Source organism: Poeciliopsis prolifica, unplaced genomic scaffold, assembly GCF_027474105.1.
Source record: "Poeciliopsis prolifica strain line A6 unplaced genomic scaffold, Auburn_PproV2 SCAFFOLD103, whole genome shotgun sequence".
In the NCBI taxonomy this organism is placed as follows: Eukaryota; Metazoa; Chordata; class Actinopteri; order Cyprinodontiformes; family Poeciliidae; genus Poeciliopsis; species Poeciliopsis prolifica.
In genome coordinates, this window is record NW_026562478.1 from 590,546 (window position 1) to 611,962 (window position 21,417).

The window sequence follows — 21,417 nt, forward strand, 5'->3', positions numbered from 1 at the left end:
AATAATCCTGATTCCATACTCATGAATTTCTTTATCTGGTTGTTATCTCTAAAATACGTTTTTATGTTGAACCCAGACATCTCACCTCTTTCCCACAGTTTTTTACACTTTGTTCCACTACTTATAGTCAATGTTTTAAAAAAAATAAAAAACCCAGTACAGAGTTTTGAAGCGATGGAGGAAATTTACGTCAATATGGAACCTGTTGAACAAAGTGCATCTCATCCCACAGGTAAGAACAAAGTCACAGAGAAATATAGTATGTATTTAATTTAATTACATTTTGCTAAGGCTCAGGTTTCTGTTCAGGTTTCTGTTCAGGTAGCAGCAGCTCCAAAGAGAGGCTCTGCCTCGGTGTGGCCGTATCTTTGGGAATCCTGAACGTTTTCCTTTTGACCGAACTCATCGCCCTCAGTGTACACAGTGAGTCTTGTTATAGTCATCTTAAAGATGTAAAATGAGTACATTTTATGTTTCTGTTATAAAAAAAATGTCATTGATTCCTTTCTGAAATCGAACTGATGAATTAGCAAGGGTATAAAAAAGAATAAAGCTTGGTTACTCAAAGTGATGCAGAGAGCTGAAACATTACACGATGTTACATGAGTTTGAATTATTTTCAGCAATGCTTGCATTTGCAGCATTTAGGGTAGAATGTCTCCTCTTTCTTTTTTTTTCAAACGATTTTCTGTTCAGCGTTACCTCAGTTTAAATTCTACAGCAGATTTTACACCTGATTGGCACTTTTGCCAAAATCATGAAATTATTTTGTAAGTTTTAAGTGAAAATACGATGCAACTTGTTTTTGCAAACACGTTTGTTGATTTTATTTATTTATTTTGTTTCCAGCTCATGACATGACAGCAGATTTTTCTGACATCAGCAACATTCTGACTGAGCAGAACAGCAACAAGTTTCCCTCCGTGAACGCTAACTTCACTGATAACTTCACTGATAACTTCACTGCTAACTTCACTGATAACTTCACTGATAACTTCACTGATAACTTCACTGAAACGGATCCTCCACGAGCTGAAAAGACTTTAAGGTTTGTCAAAACTTTAAAAAACTTTTCCCTTTTGAATTGTAGAGTATAACTACGTAATAACTTTCCTTTCTGGTCTAAACAAATATAATATATCTAAATGAAGACTTTTATTAAAATTTATTAAGTACTCTATCATTTGTGTGCGCTAAAAACAACAATGTAAAAGAAACAAAACTTTGATTTTGTTTTTTCTCCTTACAGGGAGATTTTGGTCCTAAGGAACAGCAGAGATCAGTTGTTGCCATTATTCCAGGGGCTGCAGAAGAAAAGAAGACCAGGTCCAGTACTGATCGACGTTTAGATGTCGTGTTCAGAATGATACTATTAACTAACGACAAATAACGTAGCTTATTAGCACGTTGTTGCATAAAAGCCTAAAGATAAAATGTACACTTTCAACCGTTGTGATTTATAAAGGAACAATTTTACCGGTTGGACTCTGTGTTTTTTCTTTCTTTCTTGTTAAAACTCTGACATGATAAACAAACGTTGGAGGATGGTTTTTGTGCGAAGGATCTGTTTAGCATGATAAGTTCTGATTGTGTCTTAATGTGACTTTTACTGCCTGACTTTATGGAACTCCAGTTGTGTCCAGTAACAGCGGCTCAAGCTCTATCTTGGTAAAATTATATTTCTACATGTCCAATTATTTACTATCATTTGTAATAAAGTGATGCCGACACCATGGATTCAACAGTGAGGAGCTTGTTCTAGTCATCTTAAAGATGGAAAGAGTCAGTCTCCAACCGGCACTCACTGAGAGTGTCTGTAATCAGAACTGTGACGATGATGATGATGATGATAATAATAATGGAGGAACTGGGTTCCTGTCTAAGAAAGAAATTCAAATAATTCTGAGTATCTGAATGATTAACCGAATGACTTTTTATTCATTTCAAAGTTCAGTCGGTGAGGTTATTCATTTTGTGGTGTTCCTACTCTATGAAAGCAACAAAGAAGAAAGGTAGCAATCGTACATGTTGGTTCCACAGGCTTTCCCTGAAAATATGGATAAAATCGGTAATGATAGGATAACAGTAATTTGAAGAGGAAGAAGCATATAAACAAGTCAAGTCAATGACAAGTCAATGACATGATGCAATCTGCAATTTTTTTTTAAAACTCCGATTACTTAACTTTTATGCTTGTTTGTTTGTTTTTTACTGACTTAAATAATACATTTAAATTGCTGCGCTGTTTGATAAGTAGAATGGAAAATTACTTTTGGGTTTTTTTGTAAACTGTCTTTAGATTACCTATCGTAAAATTTGCATTTTAAAATCAACTGAATTAAATTAAGAAAGGTTACAATTTGTACAACTGAAGAGAAATGATGAGCAATGTTTTATGTGTTGATGAAAGCAGAGATTGGTGTTTTTCTCTGTAACATCAAAATTTACACTTTACAAAATTTACTGTGCATTTTCCCATATACCATTGCCTGGTGTCTGAGCTGGCAAAGGTCATCCCTTGCAATATTAAGAAGCTGTTGTCAAAAATTACGATCTTAATTTTTATTTACGAAGCAAAAGATATGAGTCACACTATCTTGTACAACATAATTTACAGTATACAAAGTCTAAAAAGTCTAAAACAGAAGGATTTTATACCCTTGCTAATTCATCAGTTCGATTTCAGAAAGGAATCAATGACATTTTTTTATAACAGAAACATAAAATGTACTCATTTTACATCTTTAAGATGACTATAACAAGACTCACTGTGTACACTGAGGGCGATGAGTTCGGTCAAAAGGAAAACGTTCAGGATTCCCAAAGATACGGCCACACCGAGGCAGAGCCTCTCTTTGGAGCTGCTGCTACCTGAACAGAAACCTGAACAGAAACCTGAGCCTTAGCAAAATGTAATTAAATTAAATACATACTATATTTCTCTGTAACTTTGTTCTTACCTGTGGGATGAGATGCACTTTGTTCAACAGGTTCCATATTGACGTAAATTTCCTCCATCGCTTCAAAACTCTGTACTGGGTTTTTTTTTTTTTTTAAAACATTGACTATAAGTAGTGGAACAAAGTGTAAAAAACTGTGGGAAAGAGGTGAGATGTCTGGGGTTCAACATAAAAACGTATTTTAGAGATAACAACCAGATAAAGAAATTCATGAGTATGGAATCAGGATTATTTTTCTTAATATCTTACGCCACATAAAATTCTTGAAGGTTTCAATAATTTCCTAGGTTCATATTTGCTGAGTCAATTCTGTATCGCTGAATATTTATTTCTCCTTTTTTCTTTGTTTTCCCTTCAGCTCGGTTAATCCTACTCATAATAAACACATTACAATTTTCTTTGGGTGACAAAAATAATTGACTTTTACATTCACGCACAACTTTGCGGTCGACCACATGGTACTGCATGGCACCGCATGGTATCAAAAATTTAAAAAATGTTTTAAATCACTGATATAAGAGTAGAAACAATAATAATAATCTGATGTTGAGATATTTCTGCTCTTTGTATCCAAAATGATTTCCTTGAAGGCTAATACATTGTTGGAGCAGATAACCGGTTCCCTCCTCTGTCATATTAAGATCATAATTGTGTCATATGGATCCAACAGTTTTACAGGTCTCAGTCTGTCCTGATAATTAGACATAGTCTTGCTCTCAGTAAATCTTTTAACCTTGTTTCTTGTCCAGTAGCAGAAACACTTACATTGAGAAGCCACAGTCCTTGAGTTGCATTCCAAATGACCAAACTTGTATCACCCATGAATCAAATAATTAAGGAATTGAACATATTTGTTCATATTTTTAAAGGTATGTAGTTTTAGGACCGCTATCTAAAAAAAAAAGCTGCATAATTTGGCTAGTTGGCTGTAAACCTCAGTCACCATGTTTCCTCATCTTCTGAAACAACCACCAGGCAGAGAGCAAACAGATTGACAATCAATTTGCTTTGTGAAGCACCGCCTCACTGGGAGGGAATCAAAAGGCTAAAGTGCCAATCAGGTGCAAGTTGGGCGGTTTAAAGTAAGAGAAACCAGATACTGCCTTCAGAGCATGCTGAAGATCAACAAGCAAGCAAAACATTCACAAAATGGATGTAGAATATCGGAGTTCTGGAATAGAATTGGAGTACAGGATAGAAGAGTTGACTGAATAAAGACGTTGCACAGAAATTCAGACTGGGAAGCTAACTGGCAAATTGCTAGCTAAGTATGTAGAGCAGGAAAATAGGTTGGATTTACTTAAATTTATGCAAACCAATTGCCTCAAAAGATTCAATTACTGCAACATATAAAATACAAGTGTAGTTACACTGTGTAATTTTGGCAAAGAATATTCTTAAACTCATCCAGAATATTATTCTCTGCAAAACTTCTTTTATTTTCTACCTACAGCAGCAGCAGCACCAGCAGCAATATATTTGCTACATACAATAAAGATACACGGTCTCATTTTTTATTATTTTTTGACATAGTTGTCCTGTTCAAAACCTTGTGGTTTGCTTGAGCAGAAATGGTGTGGTGTCTGCTGGGCATGTTAAAACGTTAAACATTTAGCACACAACATCTTCACTACTTTCATATAGTTCACTTTTTATTTTTTTTGTTGTTGCGTGGACTCAATTTAAATAGATTAACTGATAAAGCTTTTTTTTATTGTTTCTGTGTTTTATCCAAAGATTCCTGCCAATGGTTTAAGATGAGTATAAACAACTAGTTGATGATAATTAAGTGATGTTCACTCGGACAATTTTTAAAAAGTCTGATGTTTTATTTTACACCGAGAGCGGCCAAAGTCCAGGTTCAGCAGAAGGCTGAAGGCATCTGATTCTGGCTTCAAACTAAGTACCTGTTTGCTTTACTGCAGAGCTTTGGTAAGGTTAAATTTAGTGGGCTAAAGAAAATCAGACAGTTGATTCTCCAATGTGAGAAATCCCTTGAGGTAGTCAAGTTTCTTGTTTGTTCAAATTTTGTTAGTCATTTACATAGTATGATGACTAATTAACAGTTGATTTATTAAGTGATCTTCACTTAATAAATACAATGTAATCTTTCAATTCATAGTTGAAGTTCTATTATCGAAATTCTAAAAATTAAATATTTCGTCGTATATTTCAATAATTCCTTTCATTCAGTCTAAGCTCCCTGAAAAGGAGAAATTACCTTTCAGATCAATATATTTTTGATTGCTTTGAGTATCATGATATTTTTACTTCATCTGGCTGATATGATCTTCTTTAACACATGCTGATGGTTCATATTGTTCGTTAATAAGCTTATCATTTACAAGAGGTGAACATTAGTGAACATTAGTGAACAGATAGCATCATGAGAAGCAAGGAACAAAAGCTGTAGATAATTTTAACGGTAAAAAAAAAAACAATCACCATGTTGTGACCAACTCTGGGAGAAGGGCTGTGTAGTGAGTATGTTTTTTTTTTAATATTTGTTTTTAGGTAAAGTGCACCATTAGCAAACTTAGTTAATGTTATTATAAGTTGGGCTAGTTGTCAGAAGATGTGAGAGGGGTTATTTTTTTAAAAAAAGAAAAAAAAAATCACTGATTGAATGGTTGGTTGATAGCCAGCATATATTTGAAGTTGTGCAACAGAAACCAAAATAAAAAAATTATATGAAACCTGAATGGCCATTCAGTTTGATAAATGTTTACGCAGACCATCATTCAATAAATTGATAGAAATCCAAGTGCACGCATCAACTCTAAATAATAGGAATTGTATTCACTATCTGAATACAGACTGAAAGTTTACATTGATCATTTATAAGCTTCAGTAACGGAAAATTCAACAACTATATTTCGTTATTGAAACATTCAAGTGTGTAAAATGATGGATGGAGGAAAAAAAGCATCATTTGGGCCGAGAAACATACAGCATATAAGTTAGAGACAAAAGTAGTGGATAATGATAAAGGTAACAAAATAATTTACCATGTCGGAGCGTAGTTGCGCAGTGTTAAGAAAAAATAAAGAAAGAAAGAGAGAAAAAAAAACTTTCAACTCTGGGGAAAGCTAAAACTTAAATATGAGTAGTCTCAGTAAGGTCAGTTTAATAAGTGTCACATATTCTTAAGAAATAAATTTACAAATGAGAAACTTTTACTGACATGTTTCACACTAGCGAGTGTTACAGAGAAAAATGTATGAGTTTCAAATGTGTTTATACCGGCGTTTACTATTTTGGAGAAAGCATGAAGCTCTGGGAAGATCAGTGTTGATTCAGCAGCAGGAAAAAAATTGAACCAAAGTAGCATTTACAATGATGCGAGGATAAATTTTGGAAAATTCTGGACAAATTCTTTAACCAAGGAAAGTTAAAAGTTTAATTTGAATAACCTCCCGTTGGCCTGCTTACAAACAGTCACATATTCTTAAGAAGTACATGTACAAATGAGAAACATTTACTGAAATGTATCACACTAGTGAGTGTTACAGAAAAATCTATGAGTTTCAAATGTGTTTAAACCGGCATTTACTATTTTGGAGAAAGCATGAAAGAAATCACAAACTTGTAGTCAGTACTAACTAGTCATGCTACCATAAATAATGTAGTTAAATAGCAGGTTTTCTTTAGACGTATGTATTTGCAGGGGGCAGGGGCTTTTTTTTTTTCCCCTCACGACTGCCCCAGACACACAACAAGGCAATTAGCACTCCCCCCTCTGCATTGACCCGCTGCGGCGCAGCTGAGGAGCTTTACTTGTGAAAAATCAGAAGCCTGTTGTAATATCGTATGACAGGAGGAGAGCGGGTGTTTCTAAACATTTCTTCTGTCTTAAAAAAATAAACAGAGAGAAAAACAGAGAAACCAGATGTGGTCTGGTTTGCCCTCATGAACCACCAGGGTTCATGAGGGCCTTGCTTTGAATTCCCCCGAGGTGGCTAATTTGTCATTCTGTATCGCTCTGAATTCCCCCGAGGTGGCTAATTTATCATTCTGTCTGCATCCTGCAAGTTTGCAAGTATGCAACTAGTACATTCCTTCTCTCGCAGGCCCTGCGTATCGCAGCTCAGACCTCCAGTTGTAGGCCTGGCTGAACACAGACACAGAATCAGAAGCAACATCTCCGGCATCTATTTCAACTTCACTAGGTTTAGTATATAATTATATACATTTTACTTGATTAAATAACTGTTGTTGGTGCTGTATTACTCTTAAAAAGAAAGTCAGATATACGGCATTTTCTGAATTCAGCAGAGAGAAAACAGAAAAACCTAACACACAGACCATATATCACTGAGAACGACCCCCGAAGGGATTTCACAGGCCGTACCTATATTGATCAAGCCCCCAGCTCAGACCCCAGTCGTAGGCCAGTCACAGAATCAGAAGTAACATCTCCATTCCAAATCTATTTAAACTTCAGTAGGCATAGTATATAATTATATACATTTTTCTTGATTAAATAACTGTTGTTGTATTGGTATTACTCTTTAAAAAAGAAAAAATCAAGAGAAGGAGGAGGAGGAGGAGGACGAGGAGGAGGAGGACAAGGAGGAGGACGAGGAGGAGGAGGAGGAGGAGGAGGAGGAGGAGGAGGAGGAGGAGGAGGAGGAGGAGGAGGAGGAGGAGGAGGAGGAGGAGGAGGAGGAGGAGGCACCTCGTCACATTCGAAAGGGAGGAAGGGAGGGATGGGTGGGTGTAAGGCGGGACTTCCGGTCATCTAAGGCGGGACTTCCGGTGTTCTAAGGCGGGACTTCCGTTCATCTAAGGCGGGACTTCCGTTCATCTAAGGCGGGACTTCCGTTCATCTAAGGCGGGACTTCCTGTAAAAGGGGCGTGGCACCTGTCAAAATGAGATTTGATGAAAGCCTGCCCCTAATGTCTCTCTATTGTCGATTGACTGAATGCAAGTGAAAGCACATGATTTCACAGCAGTGGTTTGCACTTTGGCTAAATCAATAGGCCAGTTCTTTAGAGGGTAATAATTGGATTTTTAAGAATCCAAAATAAAAACCAGGATGTTTGGAAAAGTCATACTGAAACATCATTGATCTGTTTAACAGCACCTGAGAAATCTTTGAAAAAACTTAAAGTTTCAACAGAGGGTTTAGTCATTTTACTTCAGCTGTCAGTTTTTTTGCCTGTTTTTGTCACATGATGCTTACAGTAATTAGTGTCGATGTAGTACGGTATGTAGACGTACTCTCCGGATTTGAACCACTTGCAGCCTGTGATGGTGCACGGGTCTGCATTCCTCTTTAAGATTTTTGGCATAGCAATGTCATCATATCGCTTTGGCTCTGCGACACAGCAAATGACAGACAAACACAGACAGGAATGCAAAAAGACTGCAATTTTAAATTCATCTGACATCAAAACAATGCGTATTTGTTGTTATTTTAAGGATTAGAGTTAAAATGATACGTTTTTCTCATTATTATCTGCTGGTGTTTTTGTTTTGTGAGCTTGTGTCTCACCTTTGTCAGCTTGTGGTTGTGGGATGCTTTTAAAGATATCCATAAACTCTTCTGAGAAAGAAATGTTGCCAGAACCTTTGGTTAAATTTATGCCTCTGCTGTGTCAGATAAAATTGATCTTTGTTTCAAACTCACTGGGATACTGAGCAGGTTCTACTACAGGACTCTGGAACACAGATGGAAGAAAACTGCGTCATTTTGGTCTTTTACATGTTGAAACTTTTCTTTTTTTAAAAAATAAATACAATCAAAACGAAGAACAGCCTTTCATAAATCTTGGGTTTTGTCTAAGCTGTGAGGTGAATCAGTAAAACGAACTGATCCCATCATAAACTTACCGTGTCGACAGTTTCCACTGAGTTGAAGAGAAGGGACAGAAAAACCGGGATCATGATGAAGGTCCTGAAGCTTCATCGTGACACGAAAAGAAAATATGTTTTCTTTCTGTTTCAGTTTGAAAGCATGTAAACATGATGAAGAAAACAAATGGGAGTTAAAGAAGAGTCAGAGAGCCGTTTACCTGACGGAGCAGCTGAGGCTCAGATCCCGTCTGACACAAGAAACTGCTGACCAAGCTTTTTATATCCATCATTAATCCAGATGGGACAATCTGTTCCCAAAATAAACCAGTGCTGTTACAAGTTGCAGGTGAAGTGCATCACTGTTTGGTCCCGTCTTTGCACAATGTAGCAGCTTTTAACAACATGCAGCTCACGTGAACATAGAAGCAAATCTGTTTTTACAAAAATACAAAATGGAAAAAACAGAAGTCCAACTGAAAACAAAATGCTTTTAGCTCTTCCAGATGAGAAAGTGAAATAAATGTTGGGCTGTTTTCTCCCAGGTGATTTTAAATCTCTTCTGAAAACTTGTTTGTTTTCCTTTTCTTTTAATCCTTGGAGCTGGAGGATTAGGGCGATTCAGTCAATATTTTTTCTGCTTTCATTGCTTATTTTATCCTGTCATTGTTATTTTGCCTATTCTTTCATTGGAAGTAGTAGAGTTGTTATCGACTAATAACATTCTAGAACATTTGTGCAGGGAGGTCATGATATTGACCACATAAAGAACAGAAATATGTTTATATTATGACACAAAGCACACTGGCATTTGTAAGTCAGCGTTTCTGTTTCTCAACTAACAAATTAAAAGCTACATCCTTTGTAACAGGAGTATCCATCACAAAAGTTTCATCACTTACAGCACCAGAATGTAACTTTTATAGAAAAAATATTTTTACATACTTGTTAATATTATCATTATGTTCTGACAGTATCACATAAAACAGATAATCTGTGGAAAAATCGAGATCCTCTGCAGAAGCAAACCACTCAGTCAAAACAACCAATCAGAGGCAGTAGGAGGGTCTTAGCGCTGTCCATCACTCTCATCCTCTTGCTTTTTACAAAACTACAGGCTATGCTGGCTCACCGCAACATAGCCTGCTAGTTAGCAAAGCCACAGATTATGGTAGATAAACAGGTTTTTTGTAACTTGGAGTTGCTTTTCAATCAATAGCAGATTTAAAAGAGTACAGGAGGATGATTAGCAGCGCTAAGCCCTCCTCCTGGCTCTGATTGGTGTTTTTGACCAGGAGAGGAACATTTCTTCAGAGGGCAATGGCAGGAGGAAATAGAGGAGTTGATTTTTGTTTTCATTGCTCATCTGTCTCACAAGTCACAACCATGTTTATTCTTACTTCAAAAAAGTAAGAATTAACATTTTATTGTATCTAAACTCATTTAAAACTCTGAGTATGGTTAGCATAAGAGCACAAATATAGTCTATGAATATATACTTTTATTTATCTCACCTGCTTTACATTATTTTAGCATTTAATTTTTAAACAACTTCACACTGAAAGTGTGGAGGCTTTTATTTTGTGGTGCTGCACTAAGGAAACCCTGATCTTTGTCCCAAATGTCCAACTGTTACAGAGAGAAAGAAACATTGATGTTGGAATGATCAAATTTATTTGGTACTTGATTGAATGGATTACATGAATTACAATACCATTAAATTTCAGAAAAAAACATGTTGGTCACAAGAATAAAACATGTTGGATGAGAACTTGTAACATTATGTAGATAAAAACCTTTTTAGTCCAAATGTAATTGGGGAACTTTTACATTTCACATTTCCATAGATTGTACATTCTTGAATAATTGCCTTTTATTTAGATATTTTATACCAGTCCAGTCCATCTTTCCATCTTACACAGTTTTTATGTCACAACATAATTTACTTAACCAAAATTCCCCTTAGATTTATCTTCAATTGAAACATTCCTTTCCATTTTTTATAGCAGATGCAAAAAAGCCAAACCATAGTATAAAAGAAAACCTTTTTTGATAAGAAATCCTTCACCAATAAGCACCAATATGTATTCTGACATTAACAGATTGAGATGTAATACCCAAAAATCTGTTTCTTCAGCAACTGTCTTCAGCAGTTATGTAGTTAAGTAGTTAAATGCAGTAAATGAGACAGCAGAGGAAGAGTTTCTGTAGCTCTGAGATTTTGAGAGAGGAGCAGGTCAGAGCCGAAGGTCAGCTGGCGAGCTGAAGTTTCTCCTTTATGGTGTTGAAACTTAAGCTGAGAGAAAAAGTACCGTAAGTCATACAGCTGCTGGAAATGCTAGAGAAATGTTTGAAAAGATCAATATTTTACTCACAGCATCCGTAGAGCCTGTTGATGCGGGCGATGTCGTTGGCGCTCATCGATGAGGCTCTTCCAAAGTCGAGGGAAGGATTAGCTTGGAAAGGAGAGTCGGTTGGCCGTTTCTGGAGAAGGCGGTCCTGGAAGAAGGAGGAAGTGATGAACAAAATGCATCTGCAGTCACAGTCAGACTGAAAACAGCAAGCTGTGTGTAACACAATAGAAGGTATTTTTGAAGCCAAGACTCACTTGGAGTAATGCATAATGGAGTTGAAGTCGTAGGGAGTGCCCAGGTTGTTAGTCTGCACCTTCTTAAAGTTGTGTTCCTTCCCTGATTAAGAAAAAAAGTTAACTTTTTAAATTGTCACTTTATTTCAGAAAATGTCACTTTTCCATTGCTATAGATAAAAGTAGAACATGAGGCAATGTGATCTTACAGTTTAAATGTCAGTTTCCAAACTTCCCACACAAAAACCTGCTGAGTTCTCTGATTTTGGTCATTTGGAAAGTATTAAGTTCCCTATGAATGGCTGAATGGATCTGAATGCAAATAGTTTTTTTTTCATTTGTGTCCAAATGTGCAAAATACAGAAATGTATGACTTGTTTAAAATACTTCTGTTTTCAGATCTAACCAAGATGTTCTGCAGATAGAAGCATTAAGCCACGGTTGTGTGACTGAGCCAACCTGGGATGATGTTCTGGGTGAGGACCTGGACGAAGGAGTCTCTGTCAGAGCGGACATGTTCGTGGTGGAACCCCAGAGCGTGGTTGACCTCATGCTGCACCGTGGAGTGATACACGCAGCCATTTCTACTAAGAGACACAAGCTGTTTTCCACGCTGACGGCCCAGGTAGGACCAGCACCTGACGGGGAGATCAGGAGGAAATCAGTGGAAATGTGTGGAAGTAAAAGTCACGGTATGTGACTGAGTTCCTACCCGGATCCTGAGTAGAAGTGAAGGAAGTTCCTTTGGTGTGATGAAATCCTCCAGACAAAGCGAATGCAGGTGGAGGCGTGGAAGCTCACCAGGCCCTTGATGATGATGTTACGCTCTGCCGTGGCTGCAAAACAAAACATCTTACACCAAGGTCCTAACTACAAAACAAACTCCAACACAGACATCATCTACTGTTCCCTCTGCCTTCTGAAATAAACATGAAAGAACTTGGAAAAGTTTGCATCAATTTTAAAGTCTTGTGTGTTTATTCAGGTGCTGGTTTTGCTCACAGTAAGATCTGGAGATGTAGACGGGAATGTAGACATATTTTCCAGGTTTGGGCCATTTGCAGCCGGTGGCGGTGCATGGGACTGCGTTCCTCGATTGCTCAGAGCAATGTCACCGTGGACCAGTGGAGTCTCTGCAGAAACACAAAACACACAACAGAGTGAAGAACATTGATTCTTATGACACAAAGGATTTTTGTGTATTCTTTGACCTCTGCATCTTGAACAAGACATGCTGCATTGAGCTGGCCAATGAAAGCACTCCAGGAGAGTACAGAGTCTTTTACTACTTATTCTTATTACACACAAGGAACCAATGTATTGTTTTATACTTTTACAATATTTTTAAAATGCTTTGCTATCCTGGTTAGAAATTGTACAGACTGCAAATAAACCGATTGATCACTAGTGAAATGTAGGGACAGTTCCTTATGCAGATTAAAAATATCCAGTTTCTTATCAGGCTTGAAGATTTGACAAAGGCAAACCATTAAGCTAATTTCTGAGAAATGAATCAGTCGATTTATTAATAGATGATGATTATTTTTTTGTCTTGACTTGCAAATATAAAATTACATTCAAAGCTGTTGGGTTGTGTGAAATTGCTCTCTTACTTATGCCTTCGTTTGCTTTGGAGATGATTTCTGTGACATCCGTGTCCTCATCTGTGGGAGGAAGGAAAGAAATCCACATGTCAGAGATTTCAGTTTCACTTCAGGTTTCTTTTATTTTTCTACTCACTGATTTGGTTTTCACTGTCATCTGCTTTCTGCAACACAAACAGAGATTTCAGCATTTAATGACAACCACATTTCTTCTGCTTCATGATGGTTTGGATATTTGCTGTTGATGCTGCATTGCAAACCCAATATATCTAAACACATTAGGCTTCCCTATGTTGGATGAAACAAATTAGTTTTATTTGTCTCCCTTCAAACTTACCAGAGGAACAGCCGCCGTCCTTGCCATCGAGATGGTGAGGAAGAAGAAGAAGAAAACTCTAAACATCTTGCTTTTCTGCAGGGAAGCTTCTGACCTGAAAAAATCCAAATCTAAACAGAGTTTTGTTGTTAAGATAACAGTTCAAGTCTTGGAAGATAAAAGCAGTTTGTTAAAGCAATAAGAGAGGAATGTGAGTGGAGGAGAAGAGGCTACCTGTCAGTCCAGGAGTCTGAGGCTGGATGCAGAAGCAGCTCAGCCTCCCACCTTTTAAACGCTGCGAACACGGGGTGTGCCTCAGGGCTCATTGTTTGTGCATCAGTCACCTGTCAAGTATCTTATTGATCTTGGACCAAAATGGGAACACAGCTTTTTTTTTTCCCATCACTTGAAGGAAGTTGTCAAATGTTAAGTTATATGCAAATATTTAATTTGCCACTTGAATTATTGTTTTGAAACTATCAATGTAAAGGTGTAATAAAATGTAATTGTTTAGAAAAAGTCAGATCTACAATTCAGAAATAGAAGTATACTCACAAAAACAGAAAGAGCTAAAAACAACCTCAACGTTTAATGTTCAGTTAAATGTTAAGTACATTTTAATGAGCTTACATTATTATTACTCTGATTGGGATTTAATTGCCCTGAGAATAAACCTGAAGTGGATAATAGGAAAAGCTTTGAGCTGAACAGTTTGGACTTTAATGATCAGAAAATTCACAGAATGAATTCAGAGATATTAGAAGCTAAATTATTTATTTGTAGTAAAGTTTCCATGTCGCATGTCCTGGTTCTCTCAGGGGCCTCCAAACTCTCAAACTGACTCGTTTAAAGAGCTTCACTGTGGATGGAAGAAGTTTTTCTAAGCATGTGGCGAAAGTTTGTTTTCATTCATGTCAGAAACCACATTTAATGTGATGACAGCAGGCATGTGGATGGACCAGTTAATCCAGGACTGCGACTATTAACTCACTTTCTTGTTCCTCCACTTAACAATTGCCACATTGTTGAAGACATTTGAATCTGTCAATCAGTCGGCTGCTTCATTGCAACATGGGATCTTCATCTGCAGGTCGCAAATCCGACCTTCTGGTTTACTGGCCACCAGTCTCCAGAACAGAGGTGTTAAAAGTGCGGCCCAGGGGCCATTTGCAGCCGTCTGAGGGACTTTGGGCGGCCGAGATGGAGCAAATCTGGCCTGCTAGGGTAAAATGGTTGATGCAGGTGGAAGCTTTTTCAACATTTTGACATCTTCTTAAAACAATATTGAAAAATAGATTGAAATTTATTAATTAGATTTTCCATTTATTTTAATTTTGGAGTAACTAGAACAACAAGCATTGACCTACTTTTTCTCAAAAGCAAAACTTTCTTCTCATTCAGGAAAACAACACAGGAAATGCAGAAATCAGTGAGACTGATGTGAGTGCATTTATCTATGTGAACAACAATCATTTGTAGTGTGTGCGCTTAAATCTCACTCAAAACCTATTTTGTCACACTCTCCTCCCAGATCCCCCTTCCTCATTTGCAACTTAACAAACATATATAAATATGTAAATAAATATGTTAACCATTAATGTTAAAGTTAGGCCCACCAGAACAAAACACAAACACTGCAGAAAGTTTTAAACAGTTTTTTTGTCATGGGGCCCCAGATTCTTGGCGGCGCCCCTGTGTTACACTAATCGGGTTTTGAGTAATTGGATTTACTTGTTTTTTTTGTAAACTGTTTAACATTTTTTTTCACTTGATAGAAAAATTGCACAACTTTGTGTTGGTTTATCATCTGCAATTCCAACAAGATTTTTGATTGAAAGGTGATGAAACGTGGAAAAGTTTTTAACTATAAGATCATCTGTGGAGGCGGCAACAGAAACTCAGTAAATTTTTCTAATGTTCTTAGTCATCATCCTTCTCTAAATCCACAAAATACAGATAGACTGGACAATGAAATGAAATGCTGAAAAACAGTCATTTGCAAAATCCATAATATTTCCTAATCTTACATGTTTTTATGAAACACATTTCTTTCATTAAATCCTTTACTTGAGTTTCTTTTTCTTTTCAAGTAGGTCACAGTGATGACCTTCTTATCATTTTGCTCTCACCTACATAAAGCATTCAGGTTGTTGAAAATGAAAGCTGAAACTCGGTAAATCAATAAGCCATATGAAAATAAACATTGATTAGTGTCAGATAAGTGAGGGTGAATAGATGACACATTCATCTGCCTGTACGAGAAAAGGCTGGACGGGAAACCAGGAAATGATAAAAATATGAAGTGAACAATCACATTAATAGATTCTATTTCAGTCAGTTAGACTACATTTATTGTATGTTTGATGGGATATGATGGATTTTCAAAGTACATTTCTGATAATCATATGAATCTTGGTTTTATATATACTTTTTATTTTAAACTTTTGTTGGTATTTTGTCGTTTTAGGTTGTTGTTTATGTCCATAAATAGTTTCACTGGATTAAACATTAACACCTAATATGACTGAGATATTAGGACTTAAAGTGTTTTATTTAGATCTTAAGTTCACAAGGAACTAAAAAATATCTTCAGGAATACCGTTACAAAAGAAAAACAAGTCTGTGAAGTGTCTGTCATTTTTAGAAAATGACAGCCTCCTTTTATGAGAACTATTTTAAAAACAATACATTGTGTCACTTGGAACACACCTGGAAACCTGGTGAAGTTGGCATGAGGAAAAACTTTACACTGAACTTCCAGGAACAACTGAGGCATATTTAATTTTTAATTTGCATGAAAGCCAAACTCACACCTTTGCACAGAAATACATTTCCATTTAAACGTCACGTTCATTTTTTTCTCTCCAATCCAAAAGCATCCAAAAAGTTTCTAATTTCATTACACATTTCCGTAATATTTAGATAAATGTCTCTCATCAGGTTGCATCATTCTTTCTTCTAACAAGCGACATTTATACTGAATGTTTGAGTTTTATTTATAAAAACTTTATTTAAACTGGTTTGTTTCCAGTGAGAAACCCACAATTTTCTAATCAGATCTTATTTATAAAATAACACGTCATAATTACAAGATCCTGATCTCATAAGTTTGAGAAAAGATCTCATAATCACATCTCACCTCATAACGCAGCGGTACCATAAATTGATTTATTCAAAATTAGCATTGCTGGAGGATTTTTTATAGTTTTGTTTTATGTTTGGTAAATGTTGCAAATCCTTGACAAGTCATGATTTTTGTCATTGTTTCTATGCTTCTCTCACCTCAGTGGCTGCAAACATATTTTCCTGCCAGTTTACAGGACAAAATGCTAAATATTGACACAAAACATCACCTGCTCTCTGGTTCAGGTTTAGTAAATCGCAATACGGGTTGTAAGTCGAGACATTTTCATTTTCTCTTCCCAGTATTTTCCATTTACTGACTTTTCATTTAATTACAACCAGTAGCAACATTATCATTTTAAAGCAGTTATTTACCAACAAGCCATATCAAAACTTATTTAAAGAGAGACAACTTTACAGAGTTGTTGCAGCTGAAAGTTTGTCGTTGGATGTCATTGTTCTTCTCTGAGGTGAAAAACATCAGATCAGCAGACAGGAGTCTGTCTGATGTTCCGGCACCACTGCGTCTGATAAGACGCAGTGGTGCCGTCTTTAAAAAATGTCTTTGTTCACTGAGACGTTTTGGCATAATGTTCATGATGCATCCATGTTGGGCATGCTGCACATGTTCTGAATGTATCACATGATAAACACAGTGGGAACCGGCACTGGGCCCAAAGGACATGAAGTGGAAATCGTGCTCAGCTCCCCGGCTGGGTCAGAAAACGCAGAGTGACAAGATTAAATTTAGACTTTGTTCACGCAGCAGGTAAATGAAACTGAGTCCCGCTTTTTCACGGCTCAGTTTTGATCTTTTCAAAAATCCGATTTGTGCCACTAACAGACGTGGAACTAAAGCCGATGTCAGAACTAGCATGTCACATTTTATCTGGCTTTTCGTCATTGATGTGAAACATGCATCATATTTCTGCACCAGCAGAAACCAAATGCAGTAAATTAAAATCATGAACATTCTGAACTCATAAGAAGTCTTTGTCAGTATACATGTGTACAAAACTTTGTTGATTTTCCAGCGATGTCAAAAAAATTAAATTTTGCAAAGATGGCGTTTCCATTAAATAAGAATCACACATGAATAATTTTGTTAGAAAACTTGCTGCGCCTTCCTGTTGTCTTCTTCTTCGTGGGTTACGCCAGTGGCAACATTCTGTTGGCCATGTGACTTGTATGATGAGAAAAAAGTGTTTCCATTGCAGTTTTGCAAAACAATCCAATTTTGATTCTGCCAAAAAAATAACACCACATCCTTGTGCCAATGTTTTTTATCTGAATAATAAGTTTTCTCAAATCGCATTTTGTTCGCTGACAGATGAAGAACGACGCGCTGAAACCGTGCACGGCCAGAGTCATTAGGACTTGGAAAGAAAGACCCGGGAAGTGAATTCTTCGCCAGGCCAGCACCTTGGGTCCGACTTTGTCTGCCAGCGGCGGGACTGCCGAGATCCGACCGAATAGAACGAGCCGACGGAAAGCGTGAGTGAAACAATTAAATAATTAAAGGGTTAAAGTCCCAGTTGATGTTTATCAGCTAAAAAGGTTAAAGTCTTGTCAAATAGTATTTTGACTAAACGGGTTAAAGGCCAGGTTGATGTTTATCAGCTAAACAGGTTGGGAGTCCTTGTCGGAACAACTTGACTAAAGTCCCAGAGGGTGTAGAATCCCTGTCGTCTCAACTAAAATCTACAAGAGAGGTGTTTTAGAGCCCCTCTTTTAATGAGGACTTCCCATAAGGAAGAATCCTCGCACTGATAGGAAATTGTTAGTTGCTGCGATTTTTGTTGCTGTGTCATTGCTGTGCTGTGTGTGTGTGTGTGTGTGTGGTGCTGTGTGTGTGTGTGTGTGTGTGTGTGTATGTGTGTGTGCATACAAGAGCGAGTGGTGCTCATCTCTCTGTGAGTAAAACTTTCTGTCCTCGGAATTAGAATCCTAAGTGAAGAACCGGACTGAGGCTAGTCTCAGTCTAGAAGCCTGTTCTTCAGGGGACACTAAGCGCTGACCTCCAGCACTTACTTGAGAGAGAGCACAAAATATCAAGTCACTTCTAAAGCTAAATTGCAGAGTACTTAAATAATGGGAAATAAAAATTCTTGTAATTCCTCACTTGTTGAGGATCCCACAGGGGATGAAAAGTACATGCTGTCCAGATTTCCTGGTAGCACAGTACACATGTCAAAATGGAAGAAGAAATATAAGATAGATGGGAAATTAAAAATTGAACAATGGCAAACTTTAGTGGGAATATTAGAAAAAAGCGTAGCTGAAAAACAAGGAAGGAGGAGAGAAAGAAAGGAGGAAGAACTGAAATGTGCTAAACAATGGTTAGATGCAACTAAAGAAAGGAGAGAACAAATTAGAAAAAACAAAGACAAAGGGAGTAAATGTGAGGAAGCCACTACTTTGTTTGTAAAGCCGGAAGATAACGAGCCCATACTAGGTGCAATGCAGGCCCCTCCTCCGCGCACACAGGCAGCGCTCCCCTTGGCTCCAACTCTCACTCCTGCAAAATCACCACCAGCTGAGCTGACCACAGATCCACTGTCAGTTCTCACTCCAAATACACTTTATCCAGCCCTTCCTGTCTACCCACCGTTGCTATATGAGAAGGAAGGCGCAGGTTCCAGTAATCAGGGACATTCATATAATCTCAGGCAGTACAAACAGCCAAAAGTTTTGAACAGTTTTGACGGTACAGAACAATATCCAATGATCCAGGTCCCAAACCCAAATCCTAGAGATGGCCAGTCACCACACATTTATGTTCAGACCCTGGACTTTAGAAGAGGCCAGGAAGGATGTGGAAGGAATAACACATGTTGCAGAGGACCCCGATAAGTGGATAGAAGACATGGCTGGATTAATTCACTCATACAGACTAAATGGGGTAGAAGTAGGAGAAGCAGCCATGTCCTCATTAGGGAAAAATTGGGCAAAAGTAAGGGGAAATTATACAGAGAAAGCAACAGATGACAACATTTTTTTTCTTTCTTTTCAATGTATTGATTACTTGGTAGAACAATTACAAAAGAAATGACACCACTTTGGTGCTGTGATCCTTTGGCTGTATGTTTGGGGGGTCAGCGATCAGAGTTTTGGTACCGACCTGGACATTATCCAGCCTCTTATCTCACTTAGGCTTAAAATGAGAAGAGGGCTGCTCGCTGACTTCACACCTCAGCATTAGGATCAACAAACTGATAGTAATTCATTGATCTCTGATGTTTTCTCAGACTAAGTTAACTAAACTTAAATTAACTTACATTCTACATTAAACTCTAACATGGCAAAGCATAAGAGACTGTGGGTTTAACATGTTTCATTTTTATATGTTCGAATAAGTTAATGACTCATAACTTTTAAATAAAATGTTGGGTAATAAGTGGCTAAAATTATATAATCTAAAGAGAGAAAAGAGATATAGATATAAATATATATATATATATATATATATATATATATATATATATATAATAATATAATATATATATATATATAAAAATTCCCTTCTCACCCACCGCGGGTGGTTCTTATCCTCTGAGCTCGGGTCCTCTACCAGAGGCCTGGGAGCTTGAGGGTCCTGCAGTATCTTGGCTGTGCCAAGGACTGCACATTTCTGGACGATGTCTGATGTTGTTCCTGGGATCTGTTGTAGCCACTGCTCCAGTTTGGGGGTTACTGCCCGAGGGCCCGATGACCACAGGCACCACTGTGGTCTTCACCTTCCAGGCCCTCTCCAGTTCCTCCCTGAGGCCCTGGTATTTCTCCCAGTTTTTCGTGCTCCTTTTTCCTGATGTTGCAATCACTTGGTATTGCTACATCTACCACAACGGCTTTCCTCTGATTTTTATCCACTATATATATATATATATATATATATATATATATATATATATATATATATATATATATATATATATATATATATATATATATATATATATATATATATATATATATATAGATAAATACTTTTTATCTTTTTCTTTTAAATAAATAGTAAAAACTTTCTTGAACTTTGTGTGATACATACAGAGACTTTTTTGATGCATCACTGGTGTTAGCCACCGAAGGGCTTCCTTTGATTTGCAGAACTTCTTAAAGTCAAAAACATCGAACACTTTTTGTGAAGACAACAAGACAAAAATCAGTGCTTGACTCAGGTGTGTTGAAGTAGAGATAAAAGTTGCAGGAGACTGGCCCTCGAGGACCTGGAGTGCCCACCCCTGCAATGGAGGAATTTAAGTGTCTATGGGTCTTGTTCACAAATGATGGAAAACATAGAATGGGAGGTGCACAGGTGGACTAGTACTACATTTGCAGAAATGCACACTCTGTGCCGGTCTCTTGTGGTATAGAGACAGCTGAGCCAAAAGGTGACGCTCTCAGTTTATTGATCATCCACGATCAGCTTTGGGAAGCTTCTAAGCTTCCTCAGTGGGTGCTTGGGCTCTGTTTGAGAGATAGAGTTGGCTGGACATCTGGGAGGGGCTCAGACCAGAATCACTGCTTCTCCACATTGAGAGGAGCCAGTTGAGATGGCTTGTGCATCTGGTTTGGATCCCTACCTGGTGAGGGGTTCTGGGCATGTCCCATGGAGACAAGACCCAGTGGAAGACCCAGGACTCACTGGAGAGACTATGTTTTCCTCACATTTGGATTCCCCCAAAAGAGCTGGGGAGAGGGACGTCTATGCCCCTTGCTTAGGCTGCTTCAGCCATGACCCAAATTTGGATAAGCAGAAGACGATGTTGGACGGACAGACGGAGGATAGATGGATGGATGGACGGATGGATAATAGGCAAACCGGCCTCTTTTCATCTTAGGAAATGGCCAGTTCTCAGTTGTTTCAGTGGTATTAAATTTTCTTATTAAAAATACAAAGAATGGAACAATAATGTTATTGTTTATTTCCTCAATCTTCCAAATACTCACCTGAGAACCTCCAGTCTACACGTTGGACTCCTGAGTCCATAAGAAAGCAAATCTACTCCTTCATCATGCAGGTCATTGTC

General features: G+C 37.5%; 1 pseudogene; it reads right to left on the minus strand.

Annotated features, from left to right (window-relative positions):
* Positions 1-10,987: 10,987 nt before the first annotated feature.
* On the minus strand, positions 10,988-13,678 carry LOC129354102 (hatching enzyme 1.2-like; annotated as a pseudogene).
* Positions 13,679-21,417: the final 7,739 nt, after the last annotated feature.